Source organism: Erythrolamprus reginae, chromosome 3 (assembly GCF_031021105.1).
Source record: "Erythrolamprus reginae isolate rEryReg1 chromosome 3, rEryReg1.hap1, whole genome shotgun sequence".
Taxonomy (NCBI): Eukaryota; Metazoa; Chordata; class Lepidosauria; order Squamata; family Dipsadidae; genus Erythrolamprus; species Erythrolamprus reginae.
In genome coordinates, this window is record NC_091952.1 from 11,830,606 (window position 1) to 11,852,934 (window position 22,329).

At 42.2% G+C, this 22,329-nt stretch overlaps 1 protein-coding gene across 1 annotated transcript in view; it reads left to right on the forward strand.

The window, feature by feature from the left end:
- Positions 1 to 20,872: 20,872 nt before the first annotated feature.
- The window catches only part of RBBP8NL (RBBP8 N-terminal like), a 61,931-nt gene continuing 60,474 nt past the window's right edge, over positions 20,873 to 22,329 (forward strand). Inside the window, exon 1 of the mRNA XM_070748780.1 lies at positions 20,873 to 21,069. The gene's annotated coding sequence lies outside the window, so the exon portion shown is untranslated. The remainder of the gene's footprint in view (positions 21,070 to 22,329) is intronic.

The following is a 22,329-nucleotide window of genomic DNA, read 5'->3' on the forward strand; positions in this document are numbered from 1 at the left end:
GCATAACCCATGGGAAGAGCAAGGAATCCTTGATTTGATTTGATTTCATTTCATTTCTGTAACCACCCATCTCAATAAATATTTTTTTATCTTGTTTATATTTATCTCTGTAAACCGCCCTGAGTCTGCGAGGAGAAGGGTGACCTATAAATCTAATAAATAATAATCATAAAATAATAATAATTAGCAACCCAGGGTTGTGTACATAAGATCTCTGTCTTGTAGGTTGGTGCAGGATGTTGCTTATTCCATTACATTAAAGCAGTGTTTCCCAACCTTGGCAACTTGAAGATATTTGGATTCAACTCGGGGAATTCTGGGAGTTGAAGTCCAGGTATAGAAACATAGAAACATAGAGGACTGACGGCAGAAAAAGACCTCATGATCCATCTAGTCTGCCCTTATACTATATTCTGTATTTTTATCTTAGGATGGATATATGTTTATCCCAGGCACGTTTAAATTCAGTTACTGTGGATTTACCAACCACGTCTGCTGGAAGTTTGTTCCAAGGAACTACTACTCTTTCAGTAAAATAATATTTTCTCATGTTGCTTTTGATCTTTCCCCCAACTAACTTCAGATTGTGTCCCCTTGTTCTTGTGCTCACTTTCCTATTAGAAACACTTCCCTCCTGAACCTTATTTAACCCTTTAACATATTTAAATGTTTCGATCATGTCCCCCCTTTCCCTTCTGTCCTCCAGACTATACAGATTTAGTTCATTAAGTCTTTTCTGATACGTTTTATGCTTAAGACTTTCCACCATTCTTGCAGCCCATCTTTGGACTCGGTCAATTTTGTCAATATCTTTTTGTAGGTGAGGTCTCCAGAACTGAACACAGTATTCCAAATGTGGTCTCACCAGCACTCTATATAGCGGGATCATAATCTCCCTCTTCCTGCTTGTTATACCTCTAGCTATGCAGCCAAGCATCCTACTTGCTTTTCCTACCGCCCGACCACACTGCTCACCCATTTTGAGACTGTCAGAAATCACTACCCCTAAATCCTTCTCTTCTGAAGTTTTTGCTAACACAGAACTGCCAATACATATCTTCAAGTTGCCAAGGTGGGAAACACTGCATTAAAGTTATGAACTTACAGATCCTTAAAAATGTATCCACCACAGGGTGTAGTTCAGGTGTGTCAAAATCAAGGACCGCGGTCTGGATCTGGCCTGCGGGGTGCTTAGATCTGGCCCATGGGGCTACCCTTAAAATAGCAAAGGATCGACCCACAGTGCCTCTGTCAGAGAAAATGGAGCTCGCAAGGACCGTGTGCACCCTCCGAGGTCCATTTGTGCTGGCAAAGGATTGCAGGAGGCCATCACGACCAAAATCGGAGCTCAGAAGCCCATTTTCATTGGCAGAGCACTCGGGCCACCACAGGCAAGCCCCAACATGAGTAAAGTCAAGGTGTCCCTTCTGACACCCCCCCCCCCCATCGAGGTCAAACAGAACTCTGATGCATCCCTCAATGAAATTGAGTTTGACACCCCTGGTGTAGTTTGACACAGTGAAGAGTGGCTTGTCTTACCTCCTACTGGTACGCCCTCCGAGGCCGTCGCGAGTGTGCGTGCACCCATCGGCATGAGATTTAGCTTCTGTGCATGCGAAATCTTGTGTAAGGATGCGTGTGCGAGTGAGATTTTGGCAATTTGTATAGTCTGGAGGACAGAAGGGAAAGCAGGGACATGATCGAAACATTTAAATATGTGAAGGGGTTAAATAAGGTTCAGGAGAGAAGTGTTTTTAATAGGAAAGTGAACATTACAACAAGGAGGCACAATCTGAGGTTAGTTGGGGGAAAGATTAGAAGCAACGTGAGAAGATATTATTTTACTGAAAGAGTAGTAGATCCTTGGAACAAACTTCCAGCAGATGTGGTTGGTAAATCCACAGTAACTGAATTTAAACATGCCTGGGATAAACATACAGTGGTACCTCATCTTACGAACGCCTCTTCTAACGAACTTTTTGAGATACAAACCAGGTGTTTAAGATTTTTTTGCCTCTTCTTCCGAACTATTTTCACCTTAAGAACCCAAGCTGCTGCTGCTGGGATGAAGGGGTTTCTTTTTTTTTTCCTTTTTTGAAGAAAGAAAAGGGAGGGGTGGCTTGGAGGGGGAAAGACTTTGCATTAACAAAAATAGAACAGCGTGCTTGCAAGGGCACTGAAAAGGGTGTCTTTTGAAGAAAGAAAGGGGAGGGGCGCCCCCTTGCCTTTCTTCCTTCCCACTCACCCTTTAGCCTAGCCTTGCTTCTTCCACCCACCCCCTTTAGCTGCTCCTCCCTGCCCTCTGTTCGCCTCCCTTCTAAAGTTTGGGATTTTCCTGAAGGATTTGCACGCATTATTTGCTTTTACATTGATTCCTATGGGAAACATTGTTTCGTCTTACGAACTTTTCACCTTACGAACCTCCTCCTGGAACCAATTAAGTTCGTATCATGAGGTACCACTGTATATCCATCCTAAGACAAAATACAAGGAAATAGTATAAGAGAAGACTAGATGGACCAGGAGGTCTTTTTCTGCCATCAATCTTCTATGTTTCTATGTTTCTAATTTTCACCGATATTTTTGCTTTCACGCATGCGCAGGAGCAAAAAAATCACTGAAAATCACTGAAATCTTACTTATGCGACCGTTGTCACACAAGGTTTTGCTTGCTGCACATGCGCAGAAGCAAAATCTCACACAGGGGGGGCGCAGGGGCACATCAGGGGCGCACAGCTGTGCACAGTTCCCAGAAATTCTTACCGGGAGGGAGCACCTGACCGCACCGGCTACTGCCCACCACTGGTTTCACAAGGTTAGAATTTTAAGATATTTTTACGTTTGGATTGTGTAATGATACGTGTGAATGATTTTGGGAGACAGGAGGGAAAGGGCACAACAAGGGCAACCCGCATATGAAAGATATCTCAACCCACAGGAAAGGAGAGAGAGCATGAGAAAAGTTTTTTATTTAAAAAAAAGATCCTCCCTAGTTTTCCAAAAAGTAAAAGAAGAGAAAGGAAGAAAGGTTATCAGATTCTGTTCGTGTAACTTTATAATAAAGTTAATCTTCATAGTTGTACTTCTTGTTTTGGAGACTTATAAATCTCATTTCTATATACATACAGTATGTGATTTATAGGCTGTCTAGCAACAATACAAAATACAGGTAGTCCTCGGCTTACAACTGTTCATTTAATGACTGTTCAAAGTTATAACGACACTGAAAAAGTGCTTAGGAGAGTTTTACACATTTACACCTGAGGGTAGAACAAGAAGCAATGGGTGAAAACTAAACAAGGAGTGAAGCAACTTAGAACTAAGGAGAAATTTCCTGACAGTTAGAACGATTGATCCGTGGAACAGCTTGCCTCCAGAAGTTGTGAATGTTCCAATACTGGGAGTTTTTAAGAAGATGTTAGATAACCATCTGTCCGAAGTAGTGGGCCTAGTTGCCTATTTTTTCTTGAAAACTTCCAGTATTGGAAACATAGAAACATAGAAGATTGATGACAGAAAAAGACCTCATGGTCCATCTAGTCTACCCTTATACTATTTCCTGTACTTTATCTTAGGATGGATCTATGTTTACTCCAGGAATGTTTCAATTCAGTTACTGTGGATTTACCAACCACATCTGCTGGAAGTTTGTTCCAACCATCTACTACTCTTTCAGTAAAATAATATTTTCTCACGTTGCTTCTGATCTTTCCCCCAACTAACCTCAGATTGTGCCCTTTTGTTCTTGTGTTCACTTTCCTATTAAAAACACTTCCCTCCTGGACCTTATTTAACCCTTTAACATATTTAAATCTTTTGATCATGTCCCCCCTTTCCCTACTGTCCTCCAGACTATACAGATTGAGATAAATAAGTCAATAAATCAAACACTTCACAAGGACTCCACCAATTACTTCAGTTCAGAGGTTCTCCCAACTCTTCAGCTCATTGACCTTTCCAAGAGGTTTCAGGATGTCCCTCGACCTTGAAACATTGAACATAATTTACTATTAATTCAATTAATAGCACTAATTTATTTATTTATTTATTTATTTATTTATTTATTTATTTATTTATTTCCGAAGACTTGGGGCAGCTAACAACAATAAAAAGACAATGTAAACAAATCTAATATTAAAAATAATCTAAAAACCCCCAATTTAAAGAACCATACACATAAAAGCATACTATGTATAAATTCTACAAGCCTAGGGGGAAGTGAAATTTCAATTCCCCCATGCCTGACGACAGAGGTGGGTTTTAAGGAGCTTGCGAAAGGCAAGGAGGGTGGGGGCAACTCTGATATCTGGGGGGAGCTGGTTCCAGAGGGTCGGGGCCGCCACAGAGAAGGCTGTTCTCCTGGGTCCCGCCAAACGACATTGCTTAGTCGACGGGACCCGGAGAAGGCGAATGTGACAAGACAGAATGTGACAAGGCAGAACCTGGAGACCATAAATGGCTAAGAATTGGGGAACAATCACAAACTACAAAGACATGCACATAGAAATAGAGCGACTATTGCCAAAAGGAAGCAAAGGTAGTCCTGATGTTAATAGGCACCATGGGTGTGATCCCATAATGTCTAAAGCACTGTTTGAAGATGATCGGCGTTGACAATTTCACCATCAGTCAATTGTCCTGCAATAACTTTAACACCGCCAAACAGCAACATCTGCCTATTCCAGGTACAGTGGTACCTCTAACTAAGAACGCCTCTACTTACGAACTTTTCTAGATAGGAACCCGGTGTCCAAGATTTTTTTGCCTCTTCTCAAGAACCATTTTCCACTTACAAACCTGAGCCTCCGAAACTGTAACCGGAAAAGGCAGGGAGAAGCCTCCGTGGGGCCTCTCTAGGAATCTCCTGGGAGGAAACAGGGCCGGAAAAGGCAGGGAGAAACCTATGTGAGACCTCTCTAGGAATCTCCTGGAAGGAAACAGGTCAGAAAAGGCAGGGAGAAGCCTCTGGGGCCTCTCTAGGAATCTCCTGGGAGGAAACAGGACCAGAAAAGGCGGAGAGAAGCTTCTGTGGGGCCTCTCTAGGAATCTCCTGGGAGGAAACAGGGCCTCCACCCTCCTTGTGGTTTCCCCAGTCGCACACATTATTTGCTTTTACATTAATTCCTATGGGAAAAATTGCTTCTTCTTACAAACTTTTCTACTTAAGAACCTGGTCACGGAACGGATTAAGTTCGTAAGTAGAGGTACCACTCTACTTGGGAAGGACCTGCTAGGTGGATTTTAAAAATGCCTGAACAACTGGCTGACTGTGCGACGAACCACAATAATCCCGTTGGGCTTTGTGGGTCAGTACTGGCCAAGGAATGCCACCCAGATGTCACCATTTTCTTGTTTTTAATCCTCTGCACATGTGTAAAGGCTTCTGCACCAGGCAATGGCTCCCCATCACTAATGCTACCGGAATGGTCCCGGTGCCCGGCACGCGCATGTCTGGCAGGTAGACGCGCACACATCAGCGTGAGATTCAGGTTCTACTCATGCTCTGGAAGCTAAATCTTGCATGAGGATTCGTGCAAGAATGAGGTTTTGGTGTTTTTAAGTGATATTTTAAATCGCTGAAATCTCGCTCACTCACGCATCATCGCGTAGGATTTTGCTTCTGGTGCATGAGCAGAATGGTCAGCTGGAACTGCACCCGCAGCTCCCTCTTTACAACTGGGATGGCGTGCCCCCTCCCCCATCCCGGGTGCAACCCATTACAGTGATCCCTCGATTTTCGCGGGTTCAAACTTCGCGAAACGGCTATACCACGGTTTTTCAAAAAATATTAATTAAAAAATACTCCATGGTTTTTTTTCTATACCACGGTTTTTCCCACCTGATGACGTCATACGTCATCACCAAGAGTCACTTCTCTCTCTCTTTCTCTTTCTTTCCTGTCATTCTCTGCTTCAATCATTTTCTCATTTCTCTTTTTTTCTCCCCTTTTTTCTATCATTTCTCTCTCTCTCTCTACCTTCCACTCTCCCCCCTCTTGCTCTCTCTCTCTCTCTCTCTCTCTTTCTCCCTCTCTCTCTCTCTGTGAGAACGCCTGCCCCGCCTCTCTTGCAGCCCCCTTGCTGATAGCTGGGACGAAAGCGCTCTCAGCTAAGGGACTGTGAGAGGGGCGGGGCGGGCATTCTCAAAGTGCTCAAAGCGGCTAGCGGCCGAATGAGGAGGATGAGAAGCCATAGCCGCCAGCACTGCTGCAGGAGGACCCGTGTCCCAAGAAAGCCGGTGAGAGGGGCGGATCGGGCGGGCGGGGGCAGCCAACATTCAAAACAATCTTTGCCGGCCTCCGTACTTTCGTCGCTCCTCGCCCCCAACTTCAAGCCCGGCTCCTTGCGCTGCCTTGAAAAAGGGTGCGTGGGGGTAGCTTTTGGCTGTCCATAGCCAAAAATGGTGTTTTTACTTCCGCACCACTACTTCACGGAAATTCGACTTTCACGGGCGGTCTTGGAACGCAACCCCCGCGAAAATCGAGGGAACACTGTACTGTTCTGCTCATGCGCAGAGGGTGAAAAAGTGTGCACGGTGGTGGCGCATGAGCAAAGCGTGCCCTTCCAGACTGCTGCTTACAACCATTGCAGTATCCACATAGTCTTGCAATCAAAATTCACACACTTGGAAATTGACTCATATTTATGTTGGTTGCTGTGTCCTGAAGTGATGTGGTCCCTTTTTGCCACTTTCTGACACGCAAAGGTTAATGGGGAAACCGATTCACTTAACTGTGTTACTTATTTAAGAATTGCTGTGATTCACTTAATAAATAGCATTCAGTTTTGATCGCCACGATGCAAAAAGGATGTGGAGACTCTAGAAAGAGTGCAGAGAAGAGCAACAAAGATGATTAGGGGGCTGGAGGCTAAAACATATGAAGAACTTTTGAAGGAAATGGGTATGTCTATTTTAATGAAAAGAAGGACCAGGGGAGACACGGTAGCGGTGTTCCAATATCTCAGAGGTTGCCACAAAGAAGAGGGAGTCAACCTATTCTCCAAAGCACTTGAAGGTAGATCAAGAAGTAATGGGTGGAAACTAATCAAAGAGAGGAGCAACGTGAAACTAAGGAGAAATTTCCTGACAGTTAGAACAATTAATCTGTGGAACAGCTTGCCTCCAGAAGTTGTGAATGCTCCAACACTGGAAGTTTTTAAGAAGATGTTGGATAACCATTTGTCTGAAGTAGTATAGGGTTTATTGCTTAAGCAGGGGGTTAGACTAGAAGACCTCCAAGGTCCCTTCCAAATCTGTTGTTCTATTCTATTCTATTCTATTCTATTCCATCCCATTCCATTCCATCCCATTCCATTCCATTCCATTCCATTCCATCCCATCCCATCCCATCCCGTCCCATTCCATCCCATTCCATCCCATTCCATCCCATTCCATCCCATTCCATCCCATCCCATCCCATTCCATCCCATTCCATCCCATTCCATCCCATTCCATCCCATTCCATCCCATCCCATCCCATCCCATTCCATCCCATTCCATCCCATTCCATCCCATTCCATCCCATTCTATCCCATTCCATCCCATCCTATTCCATCCCATCCCATTCCATCCCATCCTATTCCATCCCATCACATTCCATTCCCTTCTATAGCATCTGACTTACTTCATAATGCTTTTTCAGCCCTCTCTAAGCGATTTACAGAGTCAGCCAATTGCCCCTCAACAATCTGGGTCTTCATTTTACCCACCTGGGAAGGATGGAAGGCTGACTCATCCTTGAGCCTAGTGAGATTCAATCTGCCAAACTGCTGGTAGCCGGTGGTCAGCAGAAGTAGCCTGCAGTACTGCACTCTAACCACTGCATCGCCGCGGCTCTTTTGCAGCGAGAAAATGGAACAAAACTCACTTAACAATTTTCTCACCTTGCAACATAAATTTTGGGCTCATAATTGTGGTGGTAAGTCGACCACAATTACAAGCCCGTGTAACTCACAGTCTCCTGGTTTCTTGTCCAGAGCCTTCAACCACCACACCCAACTGATTCTGATAAAAGAAAAAGTGAGTGCCCATATTTTATCATATGCCCACTTAGCAGTTGGCAATCACTATTTTTATTTTATTTTTATTTTATTTTATTTTTATTCATTTGTCCAATACGCAAATACATAGGAAGAAAAATAGACATGTAGTAATATATATAAGGGTAAAGTGAACTTAGAGGAGAGGATATATGAAAGGAAGAGAAAATATATGATAAGTGAGAGAAAGGAAAGACAATTGGATAGGGGACAAAAGGCACACCAGTGTACTTATGTACGCCCCTTACTGGCCTCTTAGGAACCTGGAGAGGTCAATCGTGGAGAGTCTAAGGGAGAAATGTTGGGGGTTAGGGGTTGACACAATTGAGTCCGGCAATGAGTTCCATGCTTCGATGACTCGATTGTTGAAATCATATTTTTTACAGTCAAGTTTAAGGGTGATTCCATATCTAAGGTGGAACAATCCAAATTATCTCTAAATGGCTGCAAGGGTTTGTTGTAGTTTTGCCGCTATCCAACACTCAGCTGAATTACTGGGGCACTGGATCTGAGAATCCTAAACAGTTTTAATGGAAAGGGTTTCTTAATCTTGGCAACTTTAAGGTGGGTGGACCCCAACATACTGGCTTCAACATGCTGGCATGCTGGCTGGGGAAACTCTGGTTGTTCCAGTTAAACCAGCATAGCAGAATAACCCAGTTGCAAAATGCCACTTTGCCTGTTTGTTTGGACTGCTGGAGAGAACAATTGTTGTAGGAGAGCAGTGTAACTTTTCAGCAGCTGAAATGAGAAAATATATATACTGCTCAAAAAAATAAAAGGAACACTCAAATAACAGGTCCTAGATCTAAAAGAATGAAATATTCTCATTGAATATTTCAGTTGCACAACTATTCCACAAGGGCATGTGAAATTAATTGTCAATCAGTGTTGCTTCCTAAGGGGACAGTTTGATTTCACAGAAGTTTGGTTTACTTGTAGTCATATTGTGTTCTTTAAGTGTTCCCTTTATTTTTTGATCAGTGTATATAAGACTCCTATTCCATTTAGCCAGACATCTGTTTTCCCTGTGAAGTTTCTCTGCAAAATTCTATCAATTTTGAACTGTATAGATTACAGGTCTTCAAACTTGGCATCTTTAAGTCTCATGGACTTTAACTCCCAAAATTCTCCAGCCAGCTTCCTGTCATAGGGGTCAAATAAGCAATAAGGAAACAATCAATATTAATAAAAATCTTAAGGATACAAGCAACAAGTTACAGTGATACAGTCATAAGTGAGAGGACATGGGTGATAGGAATGATGGGAAATAAAACTAGTAGAAATAGTAGTGCAGATTTAGTAAATAGTTTGACAGTGTTGAGGGAATTATTTGTTTAGCAGAGTGATGGCATTTGGGGGGAAACTAAGAACATAAGAAGAGCCAGGCTGAATCAGGCCAAAGGCCATCGAGTCCAGCATTCTGTGTCACACAGTGGCCCGCCAATTGTCCATGGGGATCTTGAGCAGAAAGAGAAGGCAAAACCCTACCTTTCCCTTGACCCCCAAGAAATGGTACTTAAGGGAATCCTGCCTCCCTCAACCAACATAGAGGCGGTACATGGACATCCGTTTCAATAACCACCAATACACTTGGCATCCATGAATCTGTCTAATCCTGCCTTGAAGCTATCAAGGCTGACAGCTGCCACAACTTCTTCTGGAAGCGAATTCCAAAAACCGACGACCCTCGGGGTGAAGAAATATTTCCCTTTATTTGTCCTCACTTTCTTACCTATGAGCTTTAGGGAGGCCCCCCTCGTCCTAGTATTGTGTGATAGAGAAAAGGTTTTTTCTCTATCCACCTTTTCTATCCCATGCATGATTTTATACACTTCGATCAAGTCACCCCTTAAATGCCGTCTTTCAAGGCTGAAGAGACCAAGGGGTTGCAACCTGGTTTCATAAGGGAGGGGCTCCATTTCTTTGATCATTCTTGTTGCCCTTTTTTGCACTTTTTCCTGTTCCATTATATCCTTCTTGAGGTGCGGTGACCAGAACTGTACACAGCACAGTCTTGGTGTGCAGTGCTCTTTAGTGATGTTTTGAGGGTAGGAGTTGAAACAGTTTATGTCCAGGATGCGAGGGGTCAGTAAATATTTTCACAGCCCTCTTTTTGACTTGTGCAGTATAAAGGGCCTTAATGGAAAGCAGGTTGGCAGCAATTGTTTTTTCTGCAGTTCTGATTCTCCTCTGAAATCTGTGTCGGTCTTGTTGGGTTACAGAACCGAACCAGACAGTTATAGAGGTGCAGATGACAGACTCGATGATTCCTCTGTAGAACTGTATCAGCAGCTCCTTGGGCTGTTTGAGCTTCCTGAGTTGGTGCAGAAAGAACATTCTTTGTTGTGCTTTTGGGATGACTTTTTTGATGTTAGTTGACCATAACACAACTGAGTTCAAGGTACAGTATAGTGAAAAAAACATCAAAATGGATGCCTCATCTTAAAAAAGAAGGTAGATCTTCAATGTCCCCATTGTAGCCTCCATCTTAATCAGGCCCTGCAGATTCCTCTGTACCCTCAAGACTATTTACAGAATCCCAAACAGAGGTGGGTTAAGATCAGTTCTATAGAACCATTAATGTGACAGCCTGGATCGCTGGTATTGGCAATGACCCAGGCCTGCCACACTCTGAGCTGTTTTCTCAGCTTCACCATAGGTGCCGCCATGAGAGGGTACCCCCTCAGAGAGGGTTCGCTACTTGGGCGTCCTCCTCGATCCACAGCTGACATTGGAACATCATCTTTCGGCTGTGGCGAGGGGGGCGTATGCCCAGGTTCGCCTAGTGCAGCAGTTGCGGCCCTATTTGGACAGGGAGTCATTGCTCACAGTCACTCATGCCCTCATCACCTCGAGGTTCGATTACTGCAACGCTCTCTACATGGGGCTACCTCTGAAAAGTGTTTGGAAACTTCAGATTGTGCAGAACGCAGCTGCGAGAGCCATCGTGGGGCTTCCAAGATTCGCCCACGTTTCTACAACACTCCGTGGTTTGCATTGGCTGCCGATCAGTTTCCGGTCACAATTCAAAGTGTTGGTCATGACCTTTAAAGCCCTACATGGCATTGGACCAGATTACCTCCGGAACCGCCTGCTACCGCACGAATCCCAGCGACCAATAAGGTCCCACAGAGTTGGCCTTCCCCGGGTCCCGTCGACTAAACAATGTAGTTTGGCAGGCCCCAGGGGAAGAGCCTTCTCTGTGGCGGCCCCAGCCCTCTGGAACCAACTCCCCCCGGAGATTAGAACTGCCCCCACCCTCCCTGTCTTTCGTAAACTACTCAAGACTCATTTATACCGCCAGGCATGGGGGAGTTGAGATAGCCCTTCCGCCTAGGCCATTACAAGTTATGCATGGTATGTCTGTGTGTATGTTTGGTTTTATAATAGGGGTTTTAGTTGTTTTTTATTATTGGATTGTACATGTTGTTTTTATTATTGTTGTTAGCTGCCCCGAGGCTACGGAGAGGGGTGGCATACAAATCCAATAAATTATTATTATTATTATTATTATTATTATTATTATTATTATCATCATCATCATCATCTTGGGGTTTTTTGCTTCTGCGCATGTGCAGAAGCATTTTTATTAAGTACTGCACATGCACGCAATGCGTCCCTGAGCAAATCGGCAGTACATGAATCCAGAACCCACCCCTGATCCCAAGTCTCTTTTGGCCTCATGTCACATAACTGTTCTGTGACCGTCTTCAGAACTCTAAAAACGAGTGCCACATTTATAGTATGGTACCAAGTGAAAAGAACTGTGTGGGTTTTTTTTAAATCCAGTGATGAAAGAGGGCAAGGACAGGCAAGTCTCAAAATGCCAGCCAAATATTATGGGAGTTAACATGTAATCCACTTTGATCACTGATTCTACAAGTCAAGCAAGTATCTGGGAGAATGCGCTCCATATATTAAATAATCAAAGGAACGATGTGTGTCAAAAAGAGAGGGAGAGAGAGAGAAAGAGAGAATAGGAAAAAGAGAGAGAGAATCAGAGAGAGGAGTGGGAATCGCTGTTACAGTATTGGCTGAGATATAGAACCATAAAAACATAGAAGATTGACAGCAGAAAAAGACCTCATGGTCCATCTAGTCTGCCCTTATATTATTTTCTCTATTTTATCTTAGGATGGATATATATGTTCATCCCAGGCATGTTTAAATTCAGTTACTGTGGATTTACCAACCACGTCTGCTGGGAGTTTGTTCCAAGCATCTACTACTCTTTCAGTAAAATAATATTTTCTCACGTTGCTTCTGATCTTTCCCCAACTAATCTCAGATTGTGCTACCTTGTTCTTGTGTTTACTTTCCTATTAAAACACTTCCCTCCTGAACTTTATTTAACCCTTTAACATATTTAAATGTTTCGATCATGTCCCCCCTTTTCCTTCTGTCCTCCAGACTATACAGATTGAGTTCGTTAAGTCTTTCCTGATAAGTTTTATGCTTAAGACTTTCCACCATTCTTGTAGCCCATCTTTGGACCCGTTCAATTTGTCAATATCTTTTTGTAGGTGAGGTCTCCAGAACTAAACACAGTATTCCAAATGTGGTCTCACCTGCGCTCTATATAAGGGGATCACAATCTCCCTCTTCCTGCTTGTTATACCTCTAGCTATGAAGCCAAGAATCCGAATGAATGAATGAATGAATGAATGAATGAATGAATGAATGAATGAATGAATGAATGAATAAGTCAGTGTACATAAAAGAAAGGAAATATACATTTGTCAAGAATCATGAGGTACAATACTTCATGATTGTCATAGGGGTTAAATAAGCAATGAGGAGGTCTCCTAGTCCAACCCTCTGCTTAGTCAGGAAACCCTAAACTACTTCAGACAGAGGGTTATCCAACTTCTGGTTAAAAACTTCCAGTGTTGGGGCATTCACAACTTCTGGAGGCAAGTTGTTCCACTGATCAACCGTTCTGTCAGGAAATTTCTCCTTAGTTCTAAGTTACTTCTCTCCTTCTTTAGTTTCCACCCATTGCTTCTTGTTCTACCCTCAGTGACTTTGGGGAATAGTTTGACTCCTTTGTGGCAATCCCAGTTCTTGCAGCCATTCTTCATATGTTTTAGCCTACAGTTCCTAATCATCTTTGTCGCTCTTCTCTGCACTTTTTGTACAGTCTCGACATCCTTTTTGCATCCTGGTGACCAAAACTGAATGTAGCCTTACCAAGGCCTTATAAAGTGGTATTAACACGTCACGTGATCTTGATTCTATCCCTCTGTTAATGCAGCCTAGAACTGTGTTGGCTTTTTTTGGCAGCAGATGCCCACTGCTTCTTCCCCATCTATTTGCCAGGAACTGAGAGGGCTGGATGCCATTATCTTAATTTTCTTAATTTTGAGTTTCAAAATGCCCTGGTTTAATAGAGTGCAAGAGGAATGGGAGGTTCAGCCCTGTCAGTTTTGCAAAATTCTAATTATTATAGCCAGCTACTTCCCTAAAATACAGTTCTGGTCTTCCTAGGGCAGTGATGGCAAACCTATGTTATGGGTGCCACAGGTGGCACATGGAGCCATATCTACTGGCATGGGAGCCATTGCCCTAGCTCAGCTCCAACATGCATGTGTGTGTCAGCCAGCTGATTTTTGACTTGCATAGAGGCTCTGGGAGGGCCTTTTTAGCTTCCAGAAAGCCTCCTGTGGAGGGATAGGGAGGGCATTTTTATCCTCCCCCAGCTCCAGGGAAGCATTTGGAACATGGGGAGGGTGAAACACGAGCCTGCTGGGCCCACCAGAAGTTGGGAAACAGGCCATTCCTGGTCCTCCAGATGGCCTTCTAGGGGACGGGAGAAGCTGTTTTTGCCCTCCCCAGGCATTGAAATAATAATAATCATCATCACCATCATCCCAGGGGACAGCAGAATTGAGGAGAAGCAGCTAGAAAAATTAGTGAAATACGAAGATCTAAAAATCAAGCTGCAACGACTCTGGCATAAGCCAGTGAAAGTGGTCCCAGTGGTACTTGGCACGCTGGGCGCAGTACCAAAGGATCTCAGGGGACATTTGAAAACCATTGCAATTTGTTTGTTTGTTTGTTTGTTTGTTTGTTTGTTTACTTACTTACTTACTTACTTACTTACTTACTTACTTACTTACTTACTTATTAGATTTGTATGCCGCCCCTCTCCGTAGACTCGGGGCGGCTCACAGCAATAATAAACAATATATCTAATAATTTAAAAGAAACACTAAAAGCCCCATTATTAAAAGCAAACATACCCACAAGCATACCATACATAACTGTATAGGCCCGGGGGAGATGTTTCAATTCCCCCATGCCTGACGACAAAGGTGGGTTTTAAGGAGTTTACGAAAGGCGAGGAGGGTGGGGGCAGTTCTAATCTCTGGGGAGAGCTGGTTCCAGAGGGTCGGGGCCGCCACAGAGAAGACTCTTCCCCTGGGTCCCGCCAAACGGCATTGTTTAGCTGACGGGACCCGGAGAAGGCCAACTCTGTGGGACCTAATCGGTCGCTGGGATTCTCAAAAAGCGAACTTTTGCAATTGACAAAATCTCCATCCGTCAATTGCAAAAGGCCGCTTTACTGGGATTGGCAAACATAATTTGCCGCTACATCACCCAGTCCTAGGTGCTTGGGAAGCGCTCAACTGGTGATGAAATACGAAATCCAGCATAGTGATCTCGTTTGCTGTGTTGTATCAACATAATAATAATAATAATAATAATAATAATAATAATAATAATAATAATAATAATAATAATAATAATAATAATAATAATACACGAAGAAAAAAAGGTTCGCCATCACTGTCCTAGGGAGTTGATTTTCTGGTTTGGCCTACCTTGCAGAGCTGACAGGAATCAAGTAGACTAAGCACCGGCTACCGGGACAAAGCCTCAGACTCTGATTTGACTTCATTGCTGACATTTTTCAAAACAAACAAAGGCAGCTGTGACTGAAGGTCAAACCGCCAAGGCTCTTGACTAGCCTTTTTTTTTTTTTACCCTGAAGAGAAGAATACTGCCATTCTTTAATTTTTTTAATTTTTTTAGGCAATTTATGAGCAAGATTTGTCTGAGGTAAAAGAATGGAAAGTCATCACCCTGAGGGGGTGATCCAAAGTATGCCTCACGATTTGAAACATTTGAAACCTTCAGAGAAATCAATACTTTCCCTTCGAGGTAGTGAAACTGACTGGTGTTTTCCCACAGTTCTGCTATTTTACCAGGCCATTTACTTCACCAACAAAAGACAATAGAGGACATTCAGAGGCCAATCCCCTTGCCCAAAGGTCTCCAAAAAGGCCCCGAGGGTGAAAGATAAAGAGTTATGTCAGGGAAAGTCCTCTCATGGATGGTCAATTACAGAAGGAATTAATACTGCTTCAGGACAGGAAAGGAGGGAGGGGGAGGGAGGGAGGGAAGGAAGGAGATGGGAGAGAGGTTGGGAGGAAGGGACAAAGGGAAGGAAGGAAGGGATGGAAGGAAATGGGAAGGAAGGAAATGGGAAAGTAGGAAAGAAGGAAGGAAGGAAGGAACAAAAGAAGGAAAGAACGAAAGAACGAAAGAAGGAAGGAGATGGGAGGGAGGGAGAGAAGGAAGGAGGAGGTTGGTGGGAGGGAAGGAAATGGGAAGGAAGGAAGGAGGAAGGGAAGGAGGGAGGGAGAAAGGGAGAGAAGGAAGTAAGGAAGGGAAGGAGGGAGGAACGAAATGGGAGGGAGGGATGGATGGAAGGAAGGAAGGAAATGGGGGGGGAGGGAGGGAGGGAAGGAAGGAAGGAAGAAGATGGGAGGAAGCCTAAAATTTCTGTTGCCAAATGAGGCATATGTTAAGTTTAATCTTCCCCATTTTAAAATCATACTTGCCACATTTGTTAGATGAATCACTACAATTCTTACCTCAATCTTTAAATGAATTGACTGCCCCATTGACTTTGCTTGTCAAAAGGTCTCCGAAGGTGATCACATGACCTATGCAAACCATCATAAATATAAGTCAGTTGCCACGTTTCCACATTTTAATTATGTGACATAGAAACATAGAAGTCTGACGGCAGAAAAAGACCTCATGGTCCATCTAGTCTGCCCTTATACTATTTTCTGTATTTTATCTTAGGATGGATACGTGTTTATCCCAGGCATGTTTAAATTCAGTTACTGTGGATTTACCAACCACGTCTGCTGGAAGTTTGTTCCAAGGATCAACTACTCTTTCAGTAAAATAATATTTTCTCATGTTGCTTTTGATCTTTCCCCCAACTAACTTCAGATTGTGTCCCCTTGTTCTTGTGTTCACTTTCCTATTAAAAACAATTCCCTCCTGGACCTTATTTAACCTTTTAATATATTTAAATGTTTCGATCATGTCCCCCCTTTTCCTTCTGTCCTCCAGACTATACAGATTGAGTTCATTAAGTCTTTCCTGATACGTTTTATGCTTAAGACCTTCCACCATTCTTGTAGCCCGTCTTTGGACCCGTTCAATTTTGTCAATATCTTTTTGTAGGTGAGGTCTCCAGAACTGAACACAGTATTCCAAATGTGGTCTCACCAGCATTCTATATAGCGGGATCATAATCTCCCTCTTCCTGCTTGTTATACCTCTAGCTATGCAGCCAAGCATCCTACTTGCTTTCCCTACCACCTTACTGCACTGTTCACCCATTTTGAGACTGTCAGAAATCACTACCCCTAAATCCTTTTCTTTTGAAGTATTTGCTAACACAGAACTGCCAATACAATACTCAGATTGAGGATTCCTTTTCCCCAAGTGCATTATTTTACATTTGGAAACATTAAACTGCAGTTTCCATTGCTTTGACCATTTATCTAGTAAAGCTAAATCATTTACCATATTACAGACGCCTCCAGGAATATCAACCCTATTGCACACTTTAGAGTCATCGGCAAATAGGCAAACCTTCCCTACCAAACCTTTCCCTATGTCACTCACAAATATATTAAAAAGAATAGGACCCAGAACAGACCCTTGTGGCACACCGCTTGTAACCTGACTCTGCTCAGAATACTCGCCATTAACAATAACTCTCTGATGTCTACGCTTCAGCCAGCTGCAAATCCATTGAACTATCCAGGGATTAAGTCCAATCTTGACTAATTTATCTATCAACTCTTTATGTGGAACCGTATCAAAGGCTTTGCTGAAGTCCAGGTAGGCAATATCCACGGCACCACCTTCATCCAACACCTTTGTGACATAGTCAAAGAAATCAATGAGATTAATCTGACATGATTTGCCTTCAGTAAAGCCATGCTGATTTGGGTCCAATAAGTTATTGTTTTTTAGGTGCTGATTTATCCTCTTTTTGAGTAGAGTCTCCATCATTTTAACTACAACTGATGTCAAGCTAACTGGCCTGTAGTTACCAGCTTCTTCTCTACTGCCCTTCTTGTGAATAGGCACAACACTGGCCATTCTCCAATCCTCAGGAACTTCTCCTGTTAACAAGGATTGGTTAAACAAATCAGTCAGGGGGGTAGTAATGACAGATCTGAGTTCTTTAAGAACTCTGGGGTGGATGCCATCTGGACTCATTGCCTTATTTATCTTTAATCGTTCAAGTTCTTCTAAGACATCGGCTTCTAAGATCACTGGAGCTGAATCCGTACAGCTGGAAGCAATGCTATATCCCTCTATAGTATTGTTTTGTAAGGTGTCTTTTGAGAAAACTGAACAGAAGTAGCTATTGAAATGGTCAGCGATCTCCTTATTCCCATTAATGCATGAATTATTCCCGGTACTAAGCTTCGTGATGCCACAGTTTTTCTTCTTCTTGACCATTTAGAATGCTTCAATGGTCGGGGGGGGGGGGTTGGCTTGAGAACTTTTCTTTTCCAAATTTGTAGTTTTAGGGGGCTCAGAATCACGCAAGAAAAACTGACAATTGTTACACTAAGCAACAGCCTTCCTGCAATGCTCAATGGTTTGGAAACTAGGAGAGAAGCAACCAAGAACTAAAGAGGACAGTTCCTAACAGAATAGAGGCCAGACAATCATTTATCTGAAATGGTATCAGTTTGTTTATTTTATTTATTGTTAGAGTTGAATGGAACTATGCAGGTCATCGAGTCCAACCCACTGCCTGAGTAGGAAATACTGTAGCATCCCAGCCAAATGGCAGTCCAATCTCCTCTTGAAAGTGTTCAGAGTTGGGGAGTTCAGAACCTCCGCAGGCAGGTTGTTCCACTGATTGATCGCTCTCAGGAAGTTCTTCCTTATTTCCAGGTTAAATCTCTCCTTGGTCAGCTTCCACCCGTTGTTCCTCGTCCATCCCTCTGGTGCCCTGGAGAATAGAGTGACCCCCTCCTCTCTGTGGCAACTCCTCATATACCTGTATACTGCTATCATGTCCCGTCTTGCCATCCTTTTCTCTAGCCTATCCATGCCCAGTTCCCGCAATCTCTCTTCGTAAGTCTTGGTTTCAAGTCCCCTAATCATTTTGGTTGCTCTTTTCTGCACCGTCTCCAGAGTTTCAATGTCTCTTTTGAAGTGTGGTGACCAGAACTGGATGCAGTACTCCAGATGTGGTTTGACCAGGGCGTAGTAGAGTGGTATTAATACTTCCCTGGTCTTGGAGTGTATTCCCCTGTTGATGCAGTTTAGGATTGTGTTGGTTTTTTTGGCCACTGCTGCACATTGCTGGCTCATGTTTATTATTATTATTTATTGGATTTATATGCCGCCCCTCTCCGGAGACTCGGGGTGGCTAACAGCAATAATAAGACAGCATATAATAATAATCCAATACTAAAAACAATTAAAAACCCATTAAAATAAAAACTAAACAGACATACAGACATACCATGCATAAAATTGTAAAGGCCTAGGGGAAAAGGGTATCTCAATTTAGTTTAGTTGATTATCCATCACGACTGCTAAGTGGGGTTCCTCCCAGGCTGTCTAAGGTTTTTTTTTCCCTAGGTGAAGGACTTTGCTCTTGTCGACATTAAACATCATTTTGTTAGTATGGGCCCACGGTGTTAATCTGTCTAGGTCTTTCTATATTTTGAGCCTGTCCTCTAGGGCAGAGGTCTTCAAACTTGGCAACTTTAAGACTTGTGGACTTCAACTCCCAGAATTGGAGTTGAAGTCCACAAGTCTTAAAGTTGCCAAGTTTAAGGACCCCTGCTCTAGGGTGTTGGCTACCCCCGCCAGCTTGGTGTTGTCTGCAAATTTGATTAGTTCCCCTTCTATTCCCTCATTCAGGTCATGGATGAAAATGTTGCAGAGTATAGGGCCCTGGAAGGAACCCTGTGGTACCCCACTGCCTACCTTCTTCCATGTGGATTTGAAGCCATTGAGGACAACGCGTTGGGTGTGGTTGGTCAGCCAACTGTTTATCCATCTGCATGTGTTGTAATCTACCCCATTTTTTTCTAATTTGTGGATTAGGCAATTTTGGTCAACTTTATCGAAAACTTTGCTGAAACCCAAGTACATGAGGTCTAAATAAAAATAAAATAAATAAAAAGAATACGATGGATGAACATCATTCCCTAAAAACTGCAGAAAAAACAATTGCTGCCAACCTGCCTTCCATTGAGGATCTGTATACGGCACGAGTCAAAAAGAGGGCGGGGAAAATATTTACTGATCCTTCACATCCTGGACACAAACTGTTTCAACTCCTACCCTCAAAACGTCGCGACAGAGCACTGCACACCAAGACAACTAGACACAAGAACAGGTTTTTTTCCTAGATGCCATCACTCTACTAAAGAAATAATTCCCTCAACACTGTCAAGCTTTTTACTAAGTCTGCACTTCTATTTCTACTAGTTTTTTCTCATCATTCCTTTCATCCTTTTTCTCCCACCTAGAACTGTACGACTGTAACTTGTTGCTTGTATCCTAAGATTTTTATTAATACAGTACCGTGTTTCCCCGAAAATAAGACAGTGTCTTATATTAATTTTTGCTCCCAAAAATGTGCTACGTCTTATTTTCAGGGGATGTCTTATTTTTTTTCAATGAATTTTATCCTGCATCCTGCTGCAACAAAAACGCATCCAAACATGCAGCCGCATGTTGGATGCGTGTTGGATGTGTTTTAATTCTGATTGATGCAGCGTTTTGGGATGCAATTTTTGGACAGCAGTGTAATAATAATAGTAATAGTAATAGTAATAGTAATAGTAATAATAATTTATTATATTTTTATGCTGCCCCTCTCCGAAATGAAACATCTCCTAGGTCTTACTTTCGGGGGATGCCTTATATTAGGCAATTCTACGAAACCTCTCCTATGTCTTACTTCCGGGGGTGACTTATTTTCAGGGAAACAGGGTATTGATTGTTTCTTCATTGCTTATTTGACCCCTATGACAATCATTAAGTGTTGTACCACATAATTCTTGACAAATGTATCTTTCCTTTTATGTACACTGAGAGCATATGCACCAAGACAAATTCCTTGTGTGTCCAATCACAGCCAATAAAGAATTCTATTCTATTCTAAATATGAAAAATTGGGGCGATAATTCAACTGGGTGGGATAACGTTTTGCTTGAACATTATAAAAATTGAAAATGTCAAAGGAAACCATATATTGCTGATGTTCAGCGATGGAGGGGGAAGGAAATGGCCATTGTTTTGTTAATATGACGGTCTTTGATCAACAACGCTGAGCTGTAATTATGGGAAAACAATCAAATCTCTATGTGGACTTTGTGAAGGACTCGTCTGACCACTTCTTTGTATTATAGCGAGACTGGTTTGGCAGCTTCAGCTCCAGTGAACCTCCTTTCAGCTGTTGGGTTAAAGAAATGCAAACTGGAAGAGCCGGTTGGACCGAACTGCAGGGGGAAAAAATAAAAAAAATGGCTTATTGTCTGCGCAGATTTACCCACACTTCTCATTCTTACTATCTCTGCTGCATTCCCTAGCATGACTTTGAGGAGGGAGAAAGCAGCAGGAATCCAGAAGGGATAAAGATAAAGAAACCGAGGAAAACGGAGGAGGAAAAAAGAGAGAGAGAGGAACCGACGAGAAAGAAGATTTTGGGGAAAAGATGCAGCCCTTTAATGTGAGTCTTGCTCCTGGTTTAGGGATGAATTTTACTCCCACCGCTTCCGGTATTGAACAGGGATTGTCTTTAGCATATGGTTGGTGGAGAAGGAGTTCTGGGGACCTTATGGCAAAAATGTAAACTGGGGAAAAAATATGTAATATGTGTGTATCCTGGGATGCAGTTCCTTGAAATAAGAACTTCTTTTTATATACCCTGTTTCCTCCAAAATAAGACATACCCTGATAATAAGAACAATCAGGGTTTTGAAGGCATGGCAATAAGGCCAAGCACTTATTTCAGGGTTCCAAAAAATATAAGGCATGGTCTTAATTTTCCGGGAAACACGTCATGTATCTATACAGTATATCTATATATCCATATATCTATATATCTATATATCTATATATCCATATATCCATATATCCATATATCCATATATCCATATATCTATATATCTATATATCTATATATCTATATATCTACTCTATATATCTACTCTATATATCTACTCTATATATCTACTCTATATCATTCCTATCACCAATTTCCTCCCATGTTGACTGTATGACTGTAACTTGTTGCGTATATCCTAAGATTTTTATTAATATTGCTTCTTCATTGTTTATTTGACCACTATGACAATAATTAAGTGTTGTACCACATGATTCTTGACAAATGTATATTTTATTTTAGATACGTTGAGAGCATATGCACCAAGACAAATTCCTTGTGTGTTCAATCACACTTGGCCAATAAAAATTCTATTCTATTCTATTCTATTCTATATATCTATATATCTACTCTATATATCTATATATCTATCTGTTTTGGAGTTTGGATAGATATTTGTATGCCATAACTTATAACCCATAAAATAAGGGTTTTTAACTGTTTTAGTATTGGATTTACATGCTGTTTTGTACTACTGTTGTTAACCACCCCGAGTCTACGGAGAGGGGTGGCATGCAAATCCAATAAATAATAAATAATAATAATAATAATAATAATAATAATAATAATAATAATAATAATAATAATAACTTGTGAATGCTTTTATAGGAGCGGTTTAGAAATCTTTGAGCCCTATCCATTTTCACTACTAGTAAGCATTGGCTGGAATCATGAATAGTTCCAGCAGACGTGGTTGGTAAATCCACAGTAACTGAATTTAAACATGCCTGGGATAAACATATATCCATCCTAAGAAAAAATACAGGAAATAGTATAACAGACTAGATGGACCATGAGGTCTTTTTCTGTCGCCAATCTTCTATG